General features: G+C 36.6%; 1 long non-coding RNA gene across 1 annotated transcript; it reads left to right on the forward strand.

Moving 5' to 3' along the window:
* The first annotated feature begins 213 nt into the window (after positions 1–213).
* LOC139132082 (uncharacterized) lies at positions 214–10017 on the forward strand. Its single transcript, XR_011552256.1, has 3 exons — positions 214–502; positions 5508–5623; positions 9006–10017. It is a non-coding gene; the product is annotated as an uncharacterized lncRNA (long non-coding RNA).
* Positions 10018–23339: the final 13322 nt, after the last annotated feature.

The following is a 23339-nucleotide window of genomic DNA, read 5'->3' on the forward strand; positions in this document are numbered from 1 at the left end:
TTTGACTGTAACTTGCGACATAAAACTTTGGGGTATGGGGTAAGTTTTGGTCTCATTTCACATCTAGTGCAATTTCCGAGGTGTAAAGTTCTATGCAAATGAGAACAAGTGTAGCGAAGTGTAGCGACGCTAAATTAACACTATACTTGAAAACTTAATGTGTTAGGAGTGTGGTTTATATTTATAAAGCATTCTGTAAAATTGTACATTCAGTTTCTTTGATGTATTGTCAAAATAAAGCCAAGAGTGGCGTACTTGATTGTTTGTCATGGAAGGATATGCCTGTGTAAAGCGGACCTACTGTCACAAACGCTCGGTGACCCCCGTGACCCGAAGACTGTACGAGGAATGCCCAGGCGGAACTCGCCGAAGTCACTTCATTATGCGGCCCCGCGGTCACGTATGAGTTGCGTTTTGTTACATCGTACTGCAAGTCTCACCATTGTAGGGTAGCAGCTGATGATCACGTATTTTCCTCGACTGGCGAAGTCCTTTCTTCCACGTAAGTAACAGTATGCTGCCGCTTAATATAGCTCTCTGCCTGGCATAGCTCCCGGGGCATAGCTGCAGTACAGTAAGTTCGAGGTTTTGCCTGGGTATTTGGGTCGGACGGCAAATCTGGTTTTGTCGTCCAACCCAGATACCCAGGCAAAACCTCGAGCTTCTGTACTGCAGCTGTGCGTGGCACTGCTGTAGCAGTGTGTGTAAAACTGCACAGTGGCTCGAGGTTTTGCCGTCCGACCCAAATACCCAGGCAAAACCTAAAGCGCGAGCTGCTGTACTGATACTGCAGCTGGTCAGCCTCAACACGTACAGCATGCCACGCAGAGTTGCTGTATTGATATTGCAGTGAGATCGCACTGGTTTCGGTGTTTGTCAATCATCATGTGTTGTTACAACATACAGTCACACGAAACGTACAAACGTATACTATATTGTCAGTAGACGCCTGCAGGGAAGACCACTTTATTGCTGAACCGCCGAGAAACGAAAGTTCTGCACGCAGAGGTTTAATAATCACAGCATGGCTATATCTATAGCTCTGCGTGGCAGGGCGCTGTATGTGTTGCCGGCCTTTTACGGCCGTATAACGCCGGTAACACACCCAAGGGCTCGAAATTAACCTTTTTCTCTTGTAGTCCCATTGCATTGGGCTACCATTTTCTGAAGTTGGTAGCCCAGTGACAAGGTCTGGTAGCCCATGCATGAATGAAGATTTTTTTGTGAAGGATATTTTTATTTATATCTAGACAATGAAAGATTTATTTTCATGATTCTATTCAGGAAGTGAATTTTCTAGTCATTTGACATCAATACCCGTACCCGCAGATCCTCATAGCCTTAGGAGAACGGTGACGCCTCAAAGTTTGACAACCTATTCACACATACGCAGAGCTTGTATGCAATTTTTGCAGTGCTGTGGTGGGATCTGGAGGCTGTGTTTACAAACATCAGGGAAGGTGACAAGATGCTATTGTAATTTTGAAATTTACTGATGCTACACAGGACTGGAGATTCTCATGATTCATTATGATAATTGTACCGCTGTGATTCCCCGGGGAAGGCAAAAATATCCCCCATGTTTAGACAGATTCACAGACTGTTGTAAAATTCTGAAAACATGTTTATAACACCATTCCTCTCTATCCCCATTTTAAATTAGTTGGAAAATTATGCTTGAGTAAGATTGAGATTATATGTCATGCATATTTATTACCTGACGTCATATTAATTATTTATCGCTACTGAAACCCTGCAAGGTTTACAAGTCTGTGGGGAAAAGCATTCACCCCACTATCTGAGCACCAGCCACCACCTAGCCTTGCAGTCTGCAGAAGTTTATTCCTTCAATTTATTAATTTTTGATATTTATATGCCCACAGACTTGGAGCAAGTCTACAGAGTGCAAAAATGTAGTCAGTTTTGTATTGGAAAAAATTGTTCCTTGTTCTATTGGCAGCCTTGTATACATGGAGTGCATTTGGGGAAATTCCAAAATTTAATTTCTTGTACATAAATGCCTTATCACACTTATGTTAACCATATTAATTAATGATTAATGTAATTAATATTTAGAAATAATGGGTGATGCCCTGACCATTATTATTCATTTATGGCCAAGGGCAAGCGGAAAGTCAAGAATTAACAAGGCTTGGCGTAGCATGCTTATTTTGGCTTTCAGTCTTGCCCAAGCGTATAGATAAATGTTAATGGTCGAGGCAGAGTCTTGTATTTTCATGATATTATCAACAAACCCTAGAAAACCATCAAGATTTACAAAAATTTCCCATGTGAAAATAAAGCACACCTAGCAATGGTATACCACGAGATTTTGACCAGTTCACGACATATATGCACGAGCGATAGCGAGTGTATATATGGAGTGAACTGGTCAAAATCTCGTGGTATACCGTGCTGGGTGTGATTATTGCTATTATATCATAATAGTATATTGAAATTGTGGTGTGGAACGTCAAAAAACGGATTTTTGCTCAAGCTGAGAGCTCGAGCGTGTGCCAGCCGTGGTATATTGCCAATATACCACGGTTCTTTTCGCGTCTCGACCAATCGGATCGCTGTATTTACACCATGAATATACTGGTTTGATATAATATATATTATTGCCTAAATATATGGGTTTATGTGCCCGAGAACAGGTGACAATATGCCTGACGCCAGGAGGGCAAATTGTCTCCTGCTGCGAGGGCACATAAACCCATGTATTCAGGCAACAATATTTTTATTACATGCCTCTTCATGGTTACAAATGCTATATGACATTTACAATGCAGTTATATGCAGGACATTTTCAAACAATTTTACCATTATCGACCAACATCAAACGGATTTTAACGAAAGTAAAAAAAAGTGTGTGCATGTATATTTTACATCTATCATTAAGCGTCTACTTAGATGTAGAAAACATTGAAGTGCTTCACTGGCCTGGGTCACCATGGAAACCAGTCAGTACATCGTTAACCGACCCACTAACTACCCAGATATTCCTTTTCAAATCAATTCACTGATTTGCACTCACATCAAGGCATGTAATAGGCAATGCACGGTCATGCCCACCCTAAAAATTTGGCAAATCTGGAGATTTTTTAAAAAGTATAATTTGGCCCACAAGTGCTTCATTTTGTTTTTGTAATTGATTATTAGCTCCCATATATGCATATGTATATATGCAAATGGGAGGTATTCTTGTATGGTGGAAAAATTTCGTCTGTATGTATGTATGTATGTATGTATGTATGTATGTATGTATGTATGTATGTATGTATGTATGTATGTATGTATGTATGTATGTATGTATGTCCGTCCACGTCAAAAACTCCAAAACCGTAGCACCTGCTGTCTTAGTATTTGGTGTACAGGTGCACCTAGGGGTGGAGATGTGAATTTGTTCAAATGAACATGTCAGTGCCAAAAATATGCAAATGAGGGGAAAAAGGAAAAATCCTGCAAATGGCTAAAACTCAGTGAGCATTGGTCAGATTTGGTTGAAACTTGGTATGCAGATTTCTTTAGGTAATTTAAATTATGTGTGCAAAAATTGGGATGAAATTTGCATGTTTGTATTTTTAGGGTATTTTTTCCGTTTTTAGTAAAAAAATCTTGTTCTCTGAAATCACTCGTCTGATTGCTATGAAACTTGATATTCATGTTCCTCAGGATGAACTCAGTCACGCTTGTACAAATTGTATTGATATTGTCATATTTGCAATGTTGGGGCAATTTTCCCAATTTTTGATAATTTTTTTTTTTATCCAAAAACTACTGATTTGATAGCTTTGATATTTGGTATACAGGTATCTAAGATTAATCTCAATATAATGTATTGAAGGTATGTTGAAACTGGCAATTTTTTTTTTATTTTGGGGGCAATTTTTGCCTTTTTTGGTCAAAAATTTTTTCTCCTAAAACTTCTGATCTGGTAGCTTTGATATCTAGTGTACAGGTTACTAGGGTTTACGTTAATTAGATATATTTAAAATTAGGATGAAATCTGCAATTTTGTATTTTGGGGGCAATTTTTCTCATTTTTGGTCAAAAAATTTGTTTCTCAAAATTTACCAGTCTGATTGCTTTGATATTTAGTAAACCGGTTCTTAGGGTTTTTGTTAATAAGATATATTGAAATTAAGTTGAAATCCGGAATTTTGAATTTTTGGGGCAACTTTGTGAAACTCTCAGTTTTACTGGGATATCTTTCATTTTGTATTTTTAAGATTTTTTTGGTAATTTTATACCTACTGGAACTAAGAGAATATAATGTGGTTATTTAGTAAGCATTTGATATGGTAAACTGTATTTGGTGTTGAAATGCAGTAAAAAAATCTGGCAGATTTTGAAAAAATTCCAAACAAATGCCAATAAAAAATTCAGCCAGAGAAGGTTTGACAAAAAGAAAAGGTGGGAAGGTGGGGAAACAGAATGTACAATGGATCGGATAAAAAAGATAATGTACCTCATCGATCTTTCAGACACCATCCCTTATCAAAGGTCCACCCCGATGTATTTTTGCACACAATTAACCATGCAGTGTATTTTAGTTTAAGATGTCAAGTTAATTAAGGATTTGAAAGGAATAGTCAAGTTCACCACAGTTTAACTTTATCTCTTGTGTCATCATCCTTGTGTAATTGGTTAAGTTTGTAAGTTGTTCCATATGTGGATGCACCAGCTGTTCTGGAAGAAAACAATGTTTACTTTTCCCTGTAGGGTTTCTGAGTTGATGATTGTATGTTGAAATTTCTCCATGTATCTGGTGTATGGGCAAAGTGTAAACATTGGTTGCATGTTATGTATTTCAGTCTATGTCAAATATTGTAAATGAAAAATCAAGAACAGTTTGCTGTGTGCTTGTAAAAGATAGCATATTTGTCAATACATAAACTGCCTTGCAGATTGATTGTCTTAAAGATTATCACAGAAGTTGAAAAGGAAAAGAAACTAATCAAATTGCTGTAACGTATTCACTCTCAGTGCCTGTATAGGCCTATACTTAACTATTTTATCATTACATTCAGCTGTTTGTTATATCTTTATCACTCTCCATGGGCCAAGGCACACTTGGGGTCAATGTCATCACTCTGTGCCAGTCTGTGTATGTCAGTCTGTCTGTATGTATGTCCATGTTTCATACAATTGTTGACTTGTTTGATAACTTATATGGGAGCGAACAGTGATGTTGTCACTATTTTGATCTTTGTACAATTGACAATTTACATGTTTGCTGAAAAGTTACAATGTTAGCATTATTATTCATTTTCACGGACATAAAAACAAACCATTGCTGTGTATTTGTGGTCAGTCACATGGTTCAGCTCGACCAATTAAATGAGATGTATATAGCATGGTAATACATAATGAATGAGTGAATGATTTTACTAATCATTTGACCCATATATTCATGATTATAAAGTTGAGTATCCATTGTACAGACAGTGAGGAATAGGATTATCTGCAAGATTCTAATTGTATTCATTGATATTTGCCTACAGCTGTAAGTATACCTCACGTACCCTGGTCGTAAAGCCTCAGAGGTACATGTATGTGAAACTTAGAAGGAACAAGAAGCCAAAGATGGATAACTATCTTTAATAAAATCCTTCATCAGGTAAGATTTGTTTTAAATTTTTAATTATTTTTATTTTTAATTTCCTGCACATGTCTCATTCATTATCAGTTAAGCTTTTCGCATGCTCTGTTTTATTTGGCGGATACTTTCTTCAACATCAATTGCTTTGTACATAACTTATGTAATACATGTAAGTATTTTAGAATATGCGTCTTTAGTGTGGTCTCCTTGGCAAAAAAAAACAACAGGACAAAATAAAGCAAGTGCAAATGAAATTCATGAAGTTCCTTTGTTTCAAACATAGCATCCTTACAGCCGAAATAATTATGAAGAATTCTGCAAGCGTTTGAACCTTTGGCCTCTTTATCATTGGAAATTATTTATATTTTTTTAGAAATATAAGAATAATGTGTATGATTGTCCCAGTCATGTTTCATATTAATTTTGATGTTCCTCAGTAAACTACATGTACTAGAACCCGCATTGCAACTCTGATATGCAACTCTGACTCACTCGTATCATCCCTCTATGTAGATGGCTTCCGCTCCTCTGATCACAATCCGGTTGTTGCAAAGTTATCTCTCCCGAAACCACATCGTCTCAAAAAAGAATTCACATATCGTCAACTGAGTAAACTTTCAACTAAGGATTTGTTGAAAGACCTTGACAGCATTGCAGTATTCTCTGATCCACCACGTGATCTGAATGATGCCGTTCATACCTATAATTCAAAACTCTGTGAACTTCTTGACAAGCATGCACCCATAAAAAGGCGTATCGTCACTGTAAGACCAAATTGTAAATGGTATACATCCGAAATTGCAGTTGCCAAGAAAACTAGACGCTCTGCTGAGAAACAGTGGCGTAATTCCAAACTTGAAATTCACCGACAAATTTACCGTGATTCCTGCAAAAATACCAATGCCCTCATCCGAAACGCCAAAGTAAACTATTACAAAGATCTCATTGAAAAGAATGCTCACGACCAGAAGTCTCTCTTCAAAATTGTATCATCAATTTCATCGTCACCAAATAATAATTTGCTTCCGTCCCATACATCTGCATTGAATTAAGTAACCGTTTCAGTGACTTTTCACTACAAAGATCACAGACATACGCTCAAGCCTTGATGCTCGAAGCTCATCTGATGACTTTGGTGATATGGAAGTCATTTCTCCAGTATCCTTTGATCATTTTCAACCAATATCAGAGGAGAAAATCTCTGTGCTCATCCAAGGATTCGCCGAATAAAACATGCAGTTTGGATCCATTTCCAACATCATTTGTCAAGCTGTGTCTTGATAAGCTACTCCTGATTATCACATGGATTGTTAATCTGTCACTGGAATCTGGCTTTTTACCCCATTCTTTGAAGTCTGCAGTCGTCAAGCCGCTCATAAAGAAACCAACCCTGGATCCAGAAATTCTCAAAAACTTCCGTCCAATCTCCAATTTACCTTTTCTGTCGAAGGTAATTGAAAAGGTCGTTGCTGCTCAGCTGAAAGACTTCTTGAACCAAAACAATCTACTCGATCCACTTCAATCTGCCTACAGACAATATCATAGTACAGAAACAGCACTCCTCCTTGTTCATAACGACATTCTCACTGCTCTGACTCTGGACAAATTGTTTTACTGGTTCTATTGGATCTATCTGCAGCTTTTGATACCATTGATCACGATATACTTTTACAACGTTTATCAAATCTTGGAATCGAATCTATTTCTCTTAAATTGCTTCGTTCATATCTCACAGACAGATCTCAGTCAGTTACATAAAATGGTCAACGATCACTGTCCCAAATGCTGCGATATGGAGTACCTCAGGGCTCTGTTCTGGGACCTCTCTTGTTTATAATCTACATATCACCACTCAGACAGCTCATTCACTGCCATCAAGTCCAATTCCATCAATTCGCTGATGACAATCAGCTGTACCTATCTTTCAAGAAATCCAATACCACGTCTGCCGTATCTTCTGTTGAAGAAACTGTTAATGATATTATGAGCTGGATGACACAAAACAAGCTGAAGTTAAACAACTCTAAAACGGAGGTCATTTTAATTCGATCTAAATTTGACCATTCACCAGCGCCTTTCACTGACATCAACATCTGTTCCAGTGTTATTGAAACCACTTCATTTGCGAGGAACATCGGTGTAATATTTGATGACAACCATACATTCCAACAACATATTGGTGCCACTTGCAGTGCTATTCACTTCCTCCTCCGCAAAATTGGTCATATTAGAAAGTACTTGTCCAGAGATTCCTGTGCCATCCTCGTCCACGCCGTTATATCTTCAAAGCTTGACTACTGCAATGCTCTACTCTATGGCTTGCCCGATAATTACAGCGGTTACAACGTGCCCAAAACACAGCAGCTAGAATTGTTACAAAGACCAGGAAATCCGACCACATTACCCCCATACTTATGCAACTTCACTGGCTTCCAGTACATCATCGCATTGTATACAAACTTTTGCTGATTACTTACAAAGCCCTAAATGGACAAGCTCCACAATATCTCAGGAATTTAATAACACCATGTGCCTCATCACGTGTTCTCGTTCATCTGATAAATGCCTTCTGCACACACCTAGATGGAATCTGACTACCTATGGTCGCCGCTCCTTCTCTGTAGCAGCTCCTGTCCTTTGGAACTCTTTGCCCTGGACATAAAAACCTCTCCTAATGTCAACATTTTCAAAAGACGCTTAAAAACTTACATCTTCCAGAGAGCTTTTTCATTGTAACTCTAAGGCCACTGAGCATTGTTTAACTTTGGATATTAGGCGCTATATAAATTTTCTAGATAGATAGATAGATAGATAGATAGATAGATAGACTCGCAGTATAAAACTAAATGTATTTAGGTACTTGGCTCTTCAAAGATATATGGCTACTCTAAATGAATTGTGCATTTCCAGCCCTGCCATTGACATCACTTTATCTTGTCAAAGTTTCAGATGCCTGGTCAGAATGTCATGCTTAAATATGTACATATTTTTAATGGTTTCATATAGTTTGTTGTGTTGTTTATTGTTTTTTTTTACCTTTTATTTAATTTTTATTTTATGTTATTTTATGGAGCCTGTTAATGTGACTTGTTCCTGTTGGTCTTCCTTTGAAATAAATATATAAATAAATATATTGCTACTTGCTTGAATACACGTCTTGACCTACATTATGTACCTGTTTCCTTTAAAAAGGTCCACAATCACCAGTGAATACAATGGGTTTGGGGCAAAGTTATAGTTTAATTAAAATTACAGAAGTCATAAACAATCAAGTTGTCTTATCTTGCATATAAAAAAGCCATATTTTAGAATGAACTGATGTAAACTAATGTCAGCAACTTGCAGGAGATAATATTTACATTGCATGCTTCAAGTTAATGTTTTCTTTTCACCTAATCAGATTCAAGATCCCTTGCTGAGACAGTGCATACTGGGCAATGACAACCAGGTGAAAAGCAACATAGTGACAATACCATCCTCCATTGCAAAGGAAATACACAGTGTGTGGCTATGCAAACAGCCAAAACTGAACAGAGATCGTGGTGTTGACATCAATGCAGAGCAAAAACCTGTGGAATTGAGGGAGTCTTTCATCAATATATTTACTTTCCTAAGACAATGGGTCCTTGCTGTGGCACAGGTTTGTACTTACACTGTTCAGTGTTTCCACTGGCTAAATTTTCCCCTAAGCCATTATGGCTAATTGAGACCAAAATTGATTAGCCAGAACTATAGCCATCAAAATTACATGTAATTGCATTTATGATTTTTATCCAACTGACAGTTGTATACTCAGGTGGGTCCTATCAGTTGCTACAATGGCAAGATGACATTAAACTAGTCCAATAATCATTTACATTCAAGGTAATACATTACCAGGTCCATTTGTGATTTAAAAATTTAAGTAGGACCATCCTGAACGACTGATAATCAGTGGCAATGTAAATAAATAACTATTTTTTATGGAACAAACTGCTTTCTTAATAACATTCACAACAAATTTTATTTCCTGTGTGCCAAACACTTATGTGACTTGCACTTTTGTAAATGTATCAAGATGTATCACAAGTATTACATCATTGACAGGGTAACTTCAAGATGTTTCCTTTGAAAGATCCATAGCTTCTGCCTCAGTCATCAAGTGCTTTCAGTTCTCCAATCACAGAGTCTAATTTTTACACCAACTGTTCACTTTAAGAAGGTGTACTGGTAATTACATTTTGTACACTAGGTGTAAACAGTCGCCTCTTTCTATTGGTAGTCCAAACAGTGAATGCTTTAGTTTCAAAATCAAACTGGGTGTATATGTTAAAATGTCCTGTCTGGCCACATGTCTTACAGAAAAAAAAGCTGACTCTTCTCTTATTCAAACACTAGCCATGGAAATTCAACGAACTATTCCTGGCACACTTTCTTTTTTTGTAACTACTCCTACCCTGCAACTCTGCGGACAGCCTGTGCAATTATCTTTTTTGCTTACTTGTACTCGAACACGACTTAGCATGTCACAGTGTGCTGCTTGTTGTTCAGCATTGTAAACATTCAACTGGACAACATCCTAGTTATATCTTCATGCAAATTTATGACCTATGCCTATCCACAATACAGTGTTATATTCAGTACTTTTACACATCATGGCAGAAAGTGACCCCTGCCTATATCCACAAATACATGTACACGGTATGGAAGATAACCCGGGCCTATCCTCAATCCAAATGCATTCACATGGTATGGAAGATGGCACAGACATATCCACAATACACATAATATATAAAATGCAATGGAAGATGACCTAGGCCAATCCACAATACACATACATGCACACAGTATGTACATGTAAGATGACTCAGGCCTATGTAGAATACAAAAATGGGAGATGACCAAGGCCTATCATCAATACAAACAGTCTGTACCTGTATCGTATTCAGGATAGGCGTGGGTCATTTTCAATAAAATATGTACCGTTATTGTATTCAGGATAGGCCTGGGTCATTTTCCATAGCAGGTACCTGTATGTGTATTCTGGCTAGCCCAGGGTCACCTGCGATGCTGAATAATTGTTTTGTGGATAGGCCTAGGTCATTGTATTTGCATAGGTTATAACATTTACATGAAGTTAGGCTCAGGACGTCATCCAATTGACAGTTTACCATGCTGCACTCATTTATAGCTGCCTCTGAGGTTGCCACAGAAGTGTTCTAAGGTGCCGGTTTTTGAAACACTGGTTTCATTCTGTTCACCACCCTTGCTGTCATTGGCTGCTGCTGTCTGCTTATATAGTTTTTGAAAATACACTGCAATCAGTGTTTCCTGACTATGTTAGAAGCATTGTTTACAAAGCACTTGTCATCATAAAATAACAAGGTCATTGCATGCAGCCATCGAAAGCATGGCATATCACTTGTTACTGATTATAATAGTTTCTGAGACTGCACACTAAAGCGAGGAAGAATGACCACCCAGGGATGTTGAAAAATATCTCTGCCTTTTAACTACACTCTCGATCAGCCCCCTGAAAAATAGCACTAACCAGTTTTGCGAAGGATAGTTGAAAAATATTTCCCAATCTGCAGACATTTCATTTCCCATTTCACGCTCTTGCGAGTGGCAGCGGAAACACTGCTGTTGTCATACACAGTTGTAGTTCTTTTTAAAATACCCTCTTGAGTAGATCAAATGTATTACACCTCTACTAGTATTTAATCAGTAATTTTGTTGTGATAATCATGGCTTACACATTTTTGGTGAAGTTATTTTCTCTTTTTTAGCTGAATTTGCTAAAAATTTTCTTTAGACTTGGCACTCTATGAATTGCCTAGTGAAATGCAGATGATATGATAAATGCACATGACTAGACATTCAATACATGTAGCTTCATTCGTTAGGATCCATAAAACTGTTATGATGAAATATATTCCAATGAGAGAATACATCTGGTATGCACACGTGATTTATAACGTTTACATGTGTGTAATGCTTATCATCATTAGGGTTAAGGACATACAGAGTGTTTACAATTCATCCCAGCAATACATCCCATCATCAAATGTATTTAATCATTCCGGTTATCATTGTCATTTAAAGAGTATAAGTAATCATGAGTCTATCTGTTTACAATTCAGATCAGCAGTGAATGCTGCAATATCAAGGATGAGAAATATCATTGACCTTGACAAAGAGCGTTAAAGACAAAGTGGAGGGCTTTGAATTGGACTTGGACCATGACATTATAACGAAAGATGAATGGAAATGATCAAACAACAGGTAAATTTCTTCCATTTCAGTCCTTGCACCCAAGTATATGTACACAAGTGACTGTTGCAAAGATGTGCTGGAAGTGGTATCTTGTAACTTGCACAAAGTGTTTTATGTTAGTTGTCTTTATATAGCTACACATGTATAGCATCTTTACAATTACAAGAATACTAATTAGAAACACAGGTTCACAAAAACATAAGTGATACATTGCTGTATTTTAATTGACATTGCCAGCAGCAACTATGCAGGTGCATCAGCTTAACACTAATCCATCCAGAATTATACACAACATGCATGTGATAGCAATCCTCATTCTTAAACTGTGCAGGACATTGGTTGTAGCCAATCTATTACATATGACATGAGCAAGAAGGAAAAAGTGTGGTTGAGATGTCTAGGTTAGAGAAACATGCATATAGCGGAGACAAAAATATAAATTTATTTGTTCTTTGTACACAAGAATTCTTGGATATGTAACACACAAATAAACTAACTTTTTTGTGAAGAGAAATTATTATCTTCCATGATTGGTCCATGATTGTCTTCCATGAGTTTATTATTATTTCTATGTTAGGGAACAGGTGTGTATATCCATGCAGAAGAGGAAGCAAGATAAATCCAAAACCGACTTCAAGGCAGCATTTTACCACGCAAAGAAAGGAACCAACTACCAGGGACAGTTGTCTCAAGATGAAGACAGTGGGATTGCATCTCCATTTGGTAGAGGATTTCCTATTAGTCAGTATGGTGGACAGACGTGAACCCTTACACTGCTCAGCACACAGATTGTATGTACATGTATGTTGGGATCAAAAACTCCTAAACCACTACACCTACCACAGACAAACAGTGGGCAACTTAACAGATATAACCCGCAATACTAAGCATCATCATATACAGCTAGTACACAGAACTGTTTAAGGTAGTCCAGCTCAAAGAGAGGAAAAATTCAACTTTCAGAGCACTGAGAAAACACAATTATTATTTCATGCCTCCCCTCAGTATCATGGTGATCTCTGTAGTATAATAACAAACCTGTAGGTAATTGTCACTTGTGATGATTGTTTATAAACATTCCATTATCACTTTTTCTGCTCCAGAGGTGTACATGTCAATCAGGACCCAGATTTACATATACTGGTCAATAACATTGCAATGTGCACATGTATGATATATATAGGTACTTTGTTTCCAGTAAGCTTTCAGAAGAAGAACAAGAAACTAGAGTTGATATTATAAAATTTGTGAAAAATTCATCAAAAAGATACAGCTACACTGCAGCCCAAATTTCATTGGAAGCTGTCATTATTTACAGCCTAAGGGGGGGGTGGGGGGTGGGGTGGGGGGGGTGGGATGTTGGAGGAATTTTGTCGGAAACTCTAAAATTTCAAGTACCGGCCCCCCCCAAAAACATGATGAACTTGAGTAACCCCCTCTCTTACATGGAAATTTTGACTGACCCCCTCCCCTCACTTTTGAAAACTTAAATTTCAATACATGTATTTTATATAATTTACATAAATACAGCAATAGTAAAGACCATTCAAATCCTAGTGTACCCTGCTAGATAATCATTGGTTATCTCATGACGGTTGAAAAAGGTGAAACCAACAAAATGAAATTCAAAGTCACAACAAAACATAGATGTCAAAGGTCACACTATAACCAGTATACAACCACATACAGTATTGTTTAATATGGATGGGTATCATAACAGGGTCCTCACTGGGATATCTGATAGGGTAGACTTTGAAAGTACTGATTGAAGAACATGCGGAAGGCTGATGGGGAAAGTGTCCGACGGGCTTGCTCATCTCCCTTGCATGGAAAAATTTGAGAAATTGTAGTGTGCATTGGTACAGTTTGGCGTAATCTCAGAGGTGTTTTCAATGTGTAATTTTACTGAGTAAAATTTTAGAAATTGATGTGTGAAGTGGTGCAATCTGAGAGGTACGTGTTTCAATACATTTTGCACCAACGTTTCAATACATTTTGCACCAAAAATTGAGTAACCGCCTTCTTTCTCTCAACATTTTGAGTAAACCCCCCCCCATAGCTTTCAATATTTTGAGTGACCCCCTTCATATTCCTCTGACCCCCCCCCCCAGCTGTAAACAATGATGGCTTCCAAGGAGATATATCTCAAGCTTGTGCGATATGGATTTCAGGCAATGTCAACTTGTGGACAGGGTACAGAGATTTATGTTGCAGATTATTGCAAATTGGACTAACTCGTGAATACAGTACATGAAGTCCCATTCCATTATCAAGAGCAAAAGCTGAAAACTACATCTGAAGCTTGCTTTGGAGATCAAAATTATTGCTTGTAATAAGTTAAAATTCATGTTATCAGAAAATCACAAGCACACCTTTAGCAGTCTGACAAGCTTATGAAAAATAGAGATTTACAAGTATATATGTTATCATTACTTGTTTACTTGTATTCCAAGGAATATAACTTTAAAAAGAACAGACATGGAATCAAATGGTTAAATTCTATTTTAGCTCTGCAGTTAGTGTGAATGAGCTTATTTTTAGCTACTATAGTCTATAGAAGCTATTGGGATGGGTATCCGTCTGGCGTCCGTCTGTATGTATGTATGTACGGTATGTATGTATGTATATGTATGTCTAATTTTGAGGCGTCCGTCCTCTCAAATATCTTGAGAACCACCATACTTACTGATTTGATATTTGTTGTGTAGATGAAAAATATGATTTTGAGAAACCAATTTTTTCAAGTTTTTGATATTGTTGAAATATCCAAATTAGTGCCAAAAAAGGCGTTTTGGTAAAAAATCTTCTTCTTAATAACCGCTGGTCAGACAGCTTTATTATTTGTTATAAAGATCCCTAGGGATAACCCAACTTAGATTTGTTCAAATTGTGATGATATATGCAATCTGTATTTTTAAGGAATTTTTTGGTTATTTTGGTCAAAACTTTATTTCATCAAAACCGCTCATCTGACAGGTTCCTACAGATAAACTTAATATGATATATTGAATATATGACGAAATCTGCAATTTTGTTTTTTTGGTGCTATTTTTGCCATTTTTGGTCAAAAATGTGTTTCTCAAAAACTACTTGTCTGATGCCTTTGATATCAGGTATACAGGTTCCTAGGGATTGTCTTAGTGTGATATATTGAAATTTGATGAAATCTTCAATTTTCGTATTTTTTGGTCAATTTTTGCCATTTTTGGTCAAAATATTTGTGTTTCAAAAGTTACTCATCTGATAGCTTTGATATTTGGCAGACATGTTCTTAGGGATGATCTTAATGTGACATTGTGAATTTTTACAGCTGTCCTGAATGAGCTAGCAAAGATTTCCACCCTCTTCATCAATAAGTGTCAGAAATAGTCTCTACACTCTACATAACACAGCTGAGCTCTATCCACTGCCATTTCACTTGCTTACAAATGAGAACTTTTAATGCTACCAATATGTCACAAACCATTAAAAGAGAGTTTCCATGTTGTTTAGAAATGAATGTATTCATGACATCAATTGTCAATTGGAAAAAGCCCTCCACTATTATGCCTGTAAAAATATGCAGCCAAGTATTAAAGCTGTGTATTGTGAAATTCTCTTGTTACACAGTAAAGACTTTTATCACAATACTTAATGCTGATTTACATGGGATAATGATCTCATCCCCAATTGGCAGGATTGACATTGTATCAGCTGTACACTGATGTATACTTGAAACTTCCTCACATATGTAAGATTTAATTGATTCCTCCAGTAGTTCAAATTACATTGCATTTGTAACCTTTGTAATTGTGGAAAATATATGCTAGTTTTTTCCAAGGCCTGCATAGTAAGAACACTTGGTTGATTGTGTATCACTCTTTTACAATGTAATACAGATATTTAATGGTAAATAAAACCTCCTAACAAGCTTTTATACAGCATAACATGTATTTCTGTCTCTATCATATCGTAGGATGATCTACCGGGTATGTGTGTCTCTAGTGTTTTTTAAAATGTATTGAAATATATTCAAATAGATGTAAGCCATCTTGAATATCACATTCATACACTGTGCCAAATGGCAAGTTGATCAATCTTGAATCCCACCAATTTCAATGTGTCAGAGATATTATGCGTATTTTATCATAGAAAGCATTAATGTTTTCAAGAAAAATTTAAGTAAACGTTTACGTGTCATGAAAATGTATATTCTCCAAAAAAATATCAGTTATCTTTCTATGTACAGTAAAACTATATTTTCTATATGATATTTTCCAAAGAAATATCACATATTAGAGGTCTTGTTGCATTGTGTACACACATTAGTCCCACGGAGGTAAGTTCAGAGAGGGACTTATGGTTGCATGAGTCTGTGCATTTGTGCATGCAGGTATCTCAGACGTGCCTGAGCCAATTCTTTTCATACTTGGTACAAGGACATAAAACTATGAAATACATATGCAAAACCATTGTTTTTGGCGTGGCGTGAATAATTAGTACTAAATTGCATGATTAGTGAATTTTGAAAAAGCTAGGTTTCTAGAAAGATGGTGACGAAATTTAGTACTGGTGTTTCTCACACAATTCTGATAACAGACAAAGATTTACATCAGTATTTTGTCAATTAATTGCTAATTTGCATATTTAATGAATATTTATGATAAGTTTAATGTAAGGAATCCTGCATCAAATTTGACTAATGTGGTACAGATGTTGATCTCCCAGGACTACCATAGTGTGCAATGGCATTTAGCAGTGTTAAGTCAATTACTTGCTAATTTGCATATTTGATGAATTTTCATAATTAAGATGATGTGTTTAGAAATTCTGCAAAGTTTACAAAATCTAGTCCTGTAATAGTGTTCAAAGACATTTACCGGTATCATGATAATTAAGGTCTAATTTGCATATTTAATGAAATTTACTTATAAGCGTAATTAGTTAAGAAATACTGCATCAAATTTGATAACACGTCGTAGCATAGTTCCTAGAAAATGATGTACAGATGTAGATCTTTCAGTGTGGAATTTCACTTGTTGAATTTTTCAATGAAAACAGGCAAATTTGTTTGCAATTTTCTAAGATTTTTAGGTTTTTTTAAATTCAAAAAGCCATGGTTTTCAGGAAACAGAAACATTTTTACCTCACATTTGGTATATATATAAAATCAATGAGAGGCTATCTTATAAAGATGAATCAGTTCATTTGCATATCTGTGTATGTATGTATGTCTGTCTGTATGTGTGTTTGTGTGCGTGTGTGTGTGCGTGTGTGTGTGTGTGTGTGTGTGTGTGTATGTATGTCAATTAAGATTAGAAACTCCTAACCGCAGCACCTACCATCTTAGCATTTCACGTACAGGTGCACCAAGGGGTGTAGTTGAGAACATGTTCAAATGTCAGTGCCAAAAATATGCAAATTAGGGGAATAAAGGAAAAATGCGGCAGCTTGCTAAAACTCTGTAACCTTAGGTCATATGGGTTGAAACGTGGTGTACGCAGGTTCCTTTAGGTATACTAAGTAAGTTACAGAGTAAGGAGTGTACAAATTGAGGTGAAACATGTATGTTTGCATTTTGGGGTTATTAGTCCCCACGGACGAAGTCCGGGGGGACTTATAGATTGGGTCATGTCTGTCTGTCAGTCTGTCAGTGCGTCCGTCCGTGCATCTGTGCGTCAGTCCGTTAACGCAGATATCTCAGACATGCCGTGGTCAATTTCTTTCACACTTTGCACAAGGACAGTACCCTACCCCATACAGATGCACGTCGATTTGTTTCACAATGCGATCATTTTTGGCCGTGTTAGAGGACTTTTTAGTTTACAACTCCATAGACTCCCATGTATAAGGCAGCTCTCCATAGACTCCCATGTATAAAGCAGTTCTACATAGACTCCCATGTATAAGGCCAAGAAAAATAAAAATTTAGTTTCTCATCGTATTCATATTGCAAAAAGGATGGAGTGACACAGTTTTTAGTCCCCCGGATGAAGTCAAGGGGGCTTATAGATTGGGTCATGTCAGTCCGTTCGTCCATCTGTTCGTCCATCCGTTCACGCAGATATCTCAGATATTTAGACAAAATGTCACGTGACCTCAGTGACCTTTGACCTGAAATATACATATTTGTCCATAACTTAGTAACCACAAGTGCTACACCCTTCATATATGGTGTGATGGGACACCTTATGACGCCACATATTGTACCTCATTAATTATGCGCATATCTAATTTTGAGCGAGCCAATAGAGCTGGATGTCTGATTTTTGGTAAAGGGATAACTTAGCAATACAATTTTTTTGACAAAATGTCATGTGACCTGAATGACCTTTGACCTCAAATATACATATTTGTCCATAACTCAGTAACCACAAGTGGTACACCCTTCATATTTGGTGATGGGAGACCTTATGACGGCACATACTGTACCTCATTAATTATGCACATATATAATTCTGGGCAAGCGAATAGAGCTAGAGGTCTGATTTTTGTTATGTAGGGATTAATTAGCAATACAATTTTTTTTGAAAATGTCACGTGACCTCGATGACCTTTGACCTTGATTACATATTTATATATATATATATATATATATATATATATATATATATATATATATATATATATATATATATATATATATATATATATATACAAGTTCTATACCCTCCAATTTTGATAGGATGTTAGACCTTCAGATGTCACATTTGTACCTCATTTATTATGCACATATGTATTTCTTGGCTGGCCAATACAGCTAGAGGTCTGATCTTTTTCCCGATTTAGAACCACAACTTAGACATGCCTCATGTGTTTCAAATTGGAACAACGACATAGACCTATGTGCCCATAGATCTCAGCATATACACCACAGTGATACTTCGTAATGACCACATTTCCCTGCCCCATCAAGACTAATACTCCTTTTACAAGTGGGGACTATGTCATTGTCAATGACTTGCTTTTTTCAGTGTTTAGTCAAAAAATTTCCTTGAGACGGCTTGTCCGATTGCTTTGAAAGTTGGTATCCATGTTCCATTGGATGACTATAGTCAAGTTTATCCAAATTGTAGTGAAATTCTCTTGTTGGTAATATTTGGGCATTTTCTCCAAATTTTGGGTCAAAAAACTACTCATATGATATCTTTGATATTTGGTATAATGGTTCATAAGCTTTATCGAAATGTGATGTATTGAAAGTCTGATGATATCCACAATTTTGTATTTTGGGGAAAATTTTTGTCATTTTTGGTTTAAATAATTGTTTCTCAAAAAGTACTCGTCTGATAACTTTGATATTCAGTAGACATATTCCATGGATGATCTTGATTGGTATGATTGCGATTATTTAATATGTCAAAATTATGATGACATATGTAATCAAGTATTTTTGCAGCTATTTTTGCCATTTTTGGTCAGGCTAGCCTGGCATGGTTGTCAAAGATGTCCTCCTTCATCAACACATATGTCACAAAAAAGTTCTCTATATAACATAAGAGGCTCTAGCTTCAGAGAAATATCTTCAATTTTGTGTTTTTGTGAAGTTTTTTTCGGAATTTTTGACGGGAAAAAATACAGAAATAGTTCGTTGTATTGATTGGAAATTAGGTTTGCAAATCCCTACAAATGTTGTCATACATACATTGCATGTTAGAATGAGATAAACAATTCTGATATTTTTATTATTTTTCTTTGTCGATCTTGGTAAAAATATCCCTACAACAATCACTTCCGATGCTGGTTGAAATTTGGCATGAAAGTTCCATTGAGTGCAGTACCATTATATATTCAGATTGTGATGACGTGAATAAAATTAATAAATACTGTGAAAAAACTTGTTCTTATTTTATACCTTCAGGAACATAGAGTATACAATGTGGTTATTTAGTAAGCATTTTCTATGGTAATTTAAAACTGTATTTGGTATTGAAATAGCAAAGCTGAAGGTGATTTTAGCAGGTTTGGTCTCCAAGAAGTATATTCCATAGGTTTTTCGATTCTCTCTCTCTCTCTCTCTCTCTCTCTCTCTCTCTCTCTCTCTCTCTCTCTTCTCTCTCAGGGATGACGAGATCGATGTTTATGTGTATCAAGGTTGTAAATAGTTTACATATTTTACATTTTCTGCCATTTGAAATCATAATTTACATCAGAGACTTCCGAGTGCAAAGATAAGGAAAATACAAAATTTGACTTTATTTAATATAAATACGAAAGTTAACAATAACAAATGAAATCTAATCGAAGCCTTTTTTCTTAAACTTATCATTTACAAAACTACGTAACTGCGCTTTGAACTGTGGCAAACTTTCGGTATTCCTATATAGATGAAGGAATACTATATCCAATTGTAGAAGTACTATACAACTACATATCTTGCTGCTGTCTGAAAAGTTGGAATGTACAAATCAGCGTTGCCAGAACTCCGAGTATTGAAGTGATACATCTAAAAACGTGGAAACTGTAAATAATCACGTGAAAAATCATTCATTATTTTAAATGTCTGAACAGCGACAAAATAATTAATAAGTAAATCCATACATAGCCCATGACGTGAAAGAAGGAAGCGAGAAGAACCGTAACATGTACTACCAATATAACCCTCCCAGCTCTCTTCTCAAGTTTGTATACAGTCGTCGTTATTTCCCATACTGTAATAGTACAACAATAAGTAAGTACAGTAGGAAATTAAAAGTTCCATTATTCCATCTTTCTCCTATTCCTCTTCTGTAAAAAGAATAATCTCAAGTGAGGTTCCATGAAAAAGGAAATAGACGCATTTCATTCTATAAATAAACCCATTGAGTCCTGACAGTTGAACAGATGAATGAAAACTCGTTGCTTGAGCCAACGTTACAGAAACATTGACGCTTTTATGGGCGAAAACATTGGGGCTATATCCTCCAACTTGAATAACGCAAGAAACGAAATATTATATTCGCCTTATCCTTACACACATGCGTATCTGAGGGTGTAAATCTTACATGAAAAAAACGGAACAAAAGCCGTTTTATTGTACAAGTAAAATAGCAAGGTTGCTTGTCAACTCGAAAGAACGGAGACCATACTTCGTTTTTCTAACCACTGACGACGCTCGGCTAAACGCAAGACTAGACTCTGAGTGTATAGGTTTGAAAACCATTTAAAAGTGCAAATGGAAATTGTAACGGCCGGTTTACTGTGTATTGTGTTAAACGAAAGAAAGAAAAAGGGCAAGCGCGCCGAGTATCGAATCCGTGGAACTTTGCAGTCAGTTCATTTTCTAATGTAGCTATTCAATTAAAAAATAAAATGAAGGGTAATTATCAAAATTTAATTTAAAATATTTTAGGCGAGCAGATGAAGAGCATTTCAGCCTTTTTCTAAATATATTAAATTTTGCCACAAGTTAAAGTGTGAGAAATAGGGAAAAGGACTGGTGAGGATGGTACATTGCGGCAAATCAGAATTTTGCTTGGAAAACTTCATTCAATATTTGAAAATCATATCTTTTTCAAAATGCTGCTTAGCTAACACCTGATTATTTTCTTACTTTCCAAAAGTCAACCATATCCTAATTTCTATTAGAGTTTAGGCGTGGTCTATTGGGAATTCCCTCCGGAACGTAAATAATGGACACCTCGAAACAATCAAACAATGAACCAAACAGTGACGTTGACATATATCACTAATATTATCAACCAGTGTGGTGGCTATCAGGTGTGCTTGGATCTAGTGTGGTGTCATCCGTTTTGACTACAAGTCTGACCTCCCGCAAGTCAATTAATGTTTCAACTTTCGCAGACTTGATTTTTTGGTGGATATTACGCTCAGCAGATGATAACAGCGGAGTGTTGGCATCTCAATTTCGACAGCCAACGGTTCAACGTAAACCGGGAGGAGCAGCAGGAACTCAGTCAAGGTGAACATCTTTACAGTCCCGATGTTAAATATCTTGACCGTCATGGCATTTCAAGATATGGAAAACTTCCTGTGGCTGAATAAAATTATTTAAATAATGTTCTTGGAAACGGTAGCCGACTGGTTTTGTGTGAGGCCTAGCAGCTAGGCGATGTTGCCGTGAGTGTGTGGGGGTTCGAATCCATTTGGGTTATAGTAAAAAATATATTTCTAAAATATGCACAATTTATTAGTTCCCTCATCACAGTAATAGGGTACGAAAGGAGCGCTAGTATTTTAACGAAATGATAGACCGCGCGCCGTTGATCAACTTCATATATTAATTTTGCACCGGAGAAGTTGCATGAGCATACCGGTGGCCGAAAATGAACAATTCAATCATGTCAATCCTTTCATTTATATCGGATATACTTCCAAATATGTACACTGTCGGGAATAGGCTGATTCATAATTAGGTGGCGAAGTGCCAGGAATGTACGATGAAACATTCATGAAATTGTGATTAGCTTAATCGTAATATTCGCGGGAATGCTTAGACATCAATCTAGTTGTCATGATAACTCGTCTCGTGCTCCGCCTCTTCTTAGCATAGACCACGCCTAAACTCAAATAGGAATCGGAAAATGGCAAATTGGAAATAAGGTCAGTCGCCATCCCACCTGCAGTTTTGAAAGGTGATCGGCATCACACAAGTTATCTAACATCAATGAAAATAGGCACTTTTCTAAGATAACTATCATTTACAATGACATTTGTATATGAAAATACTGACTGTCCGCAAAGTACCATCTTCACAAGAGTTTTTACCAATTTCTCAAGTTTCACCGGCGTTGAAAACTTGTTCATTTCGAAAAGGGCCAAAGCGCGCTTCATCAACGTGAAGAAACGTTTGAAAATTGATGATTAGCCTAATTTCTATTTTCTATTTGTATAGATTGTATCGCCTTTTCTACGACAAATGCGACATTGCAGACGCTCGACAGCATGACTCATTATCAAAGAAGCTGGTCAACCCTATAACTTACCGGTCGATCGGTTAATCAATGAATGCTACCCGAGGTGTGAAAGTTGTCATCTCACATATATTTCAATCTGTTATGGAATGGTTTATTTCAGAGGCCGAACATCGCCCTAGTCGTAGAACGGAGTCATATTCGGCACACCACGGGTATTCCTGTTCCTATCCCTTCCATTCCCTCATTTGACATGGTCAACCCACCTTTATAATTTCAAGTTGTACGGAATTGAGTATGTTTTCAGCCCCTTTCAGGATCAAACTAAATTTTTTGGACACAAAAAGATGAAAATGCTGTTTGCAACGACAGTTTGCTCATACGACGAAAATACTTTCTTATTTTAGAATTTTTTATTACTATTAGGATTATGTTTGTACAATTGCCTATTAGTTATGTCATCAACTTGGTTCAGCAAACTAGCACAACAACACATAAAAACAAATGACAAAAATTTAAAGTCATAGAGCGATCACTCCCTACGTTTATTTGTATACCAATTGATCAACTTGGCTTTTCCTTAAACAACTTAGGTTTGCCACCCAGTAAGGCTATATTTTGGGAAAATGTAAACAAATCTTGGTCGG

The sequence above is a fragment of the Ptychodera flava genome, chromosome 4 (assembly GCF_041260155.1).
Source record: "Ptychodera flava strain L36383 chromosome 4, AS_Pfla_20210202, whole genome shotgun sequence".
NCBI lineage: Eukaryota > Metazoa > Hemichordata > Enteropneusta > Ptychoderidae > Ptychodera > Ptychodera flava.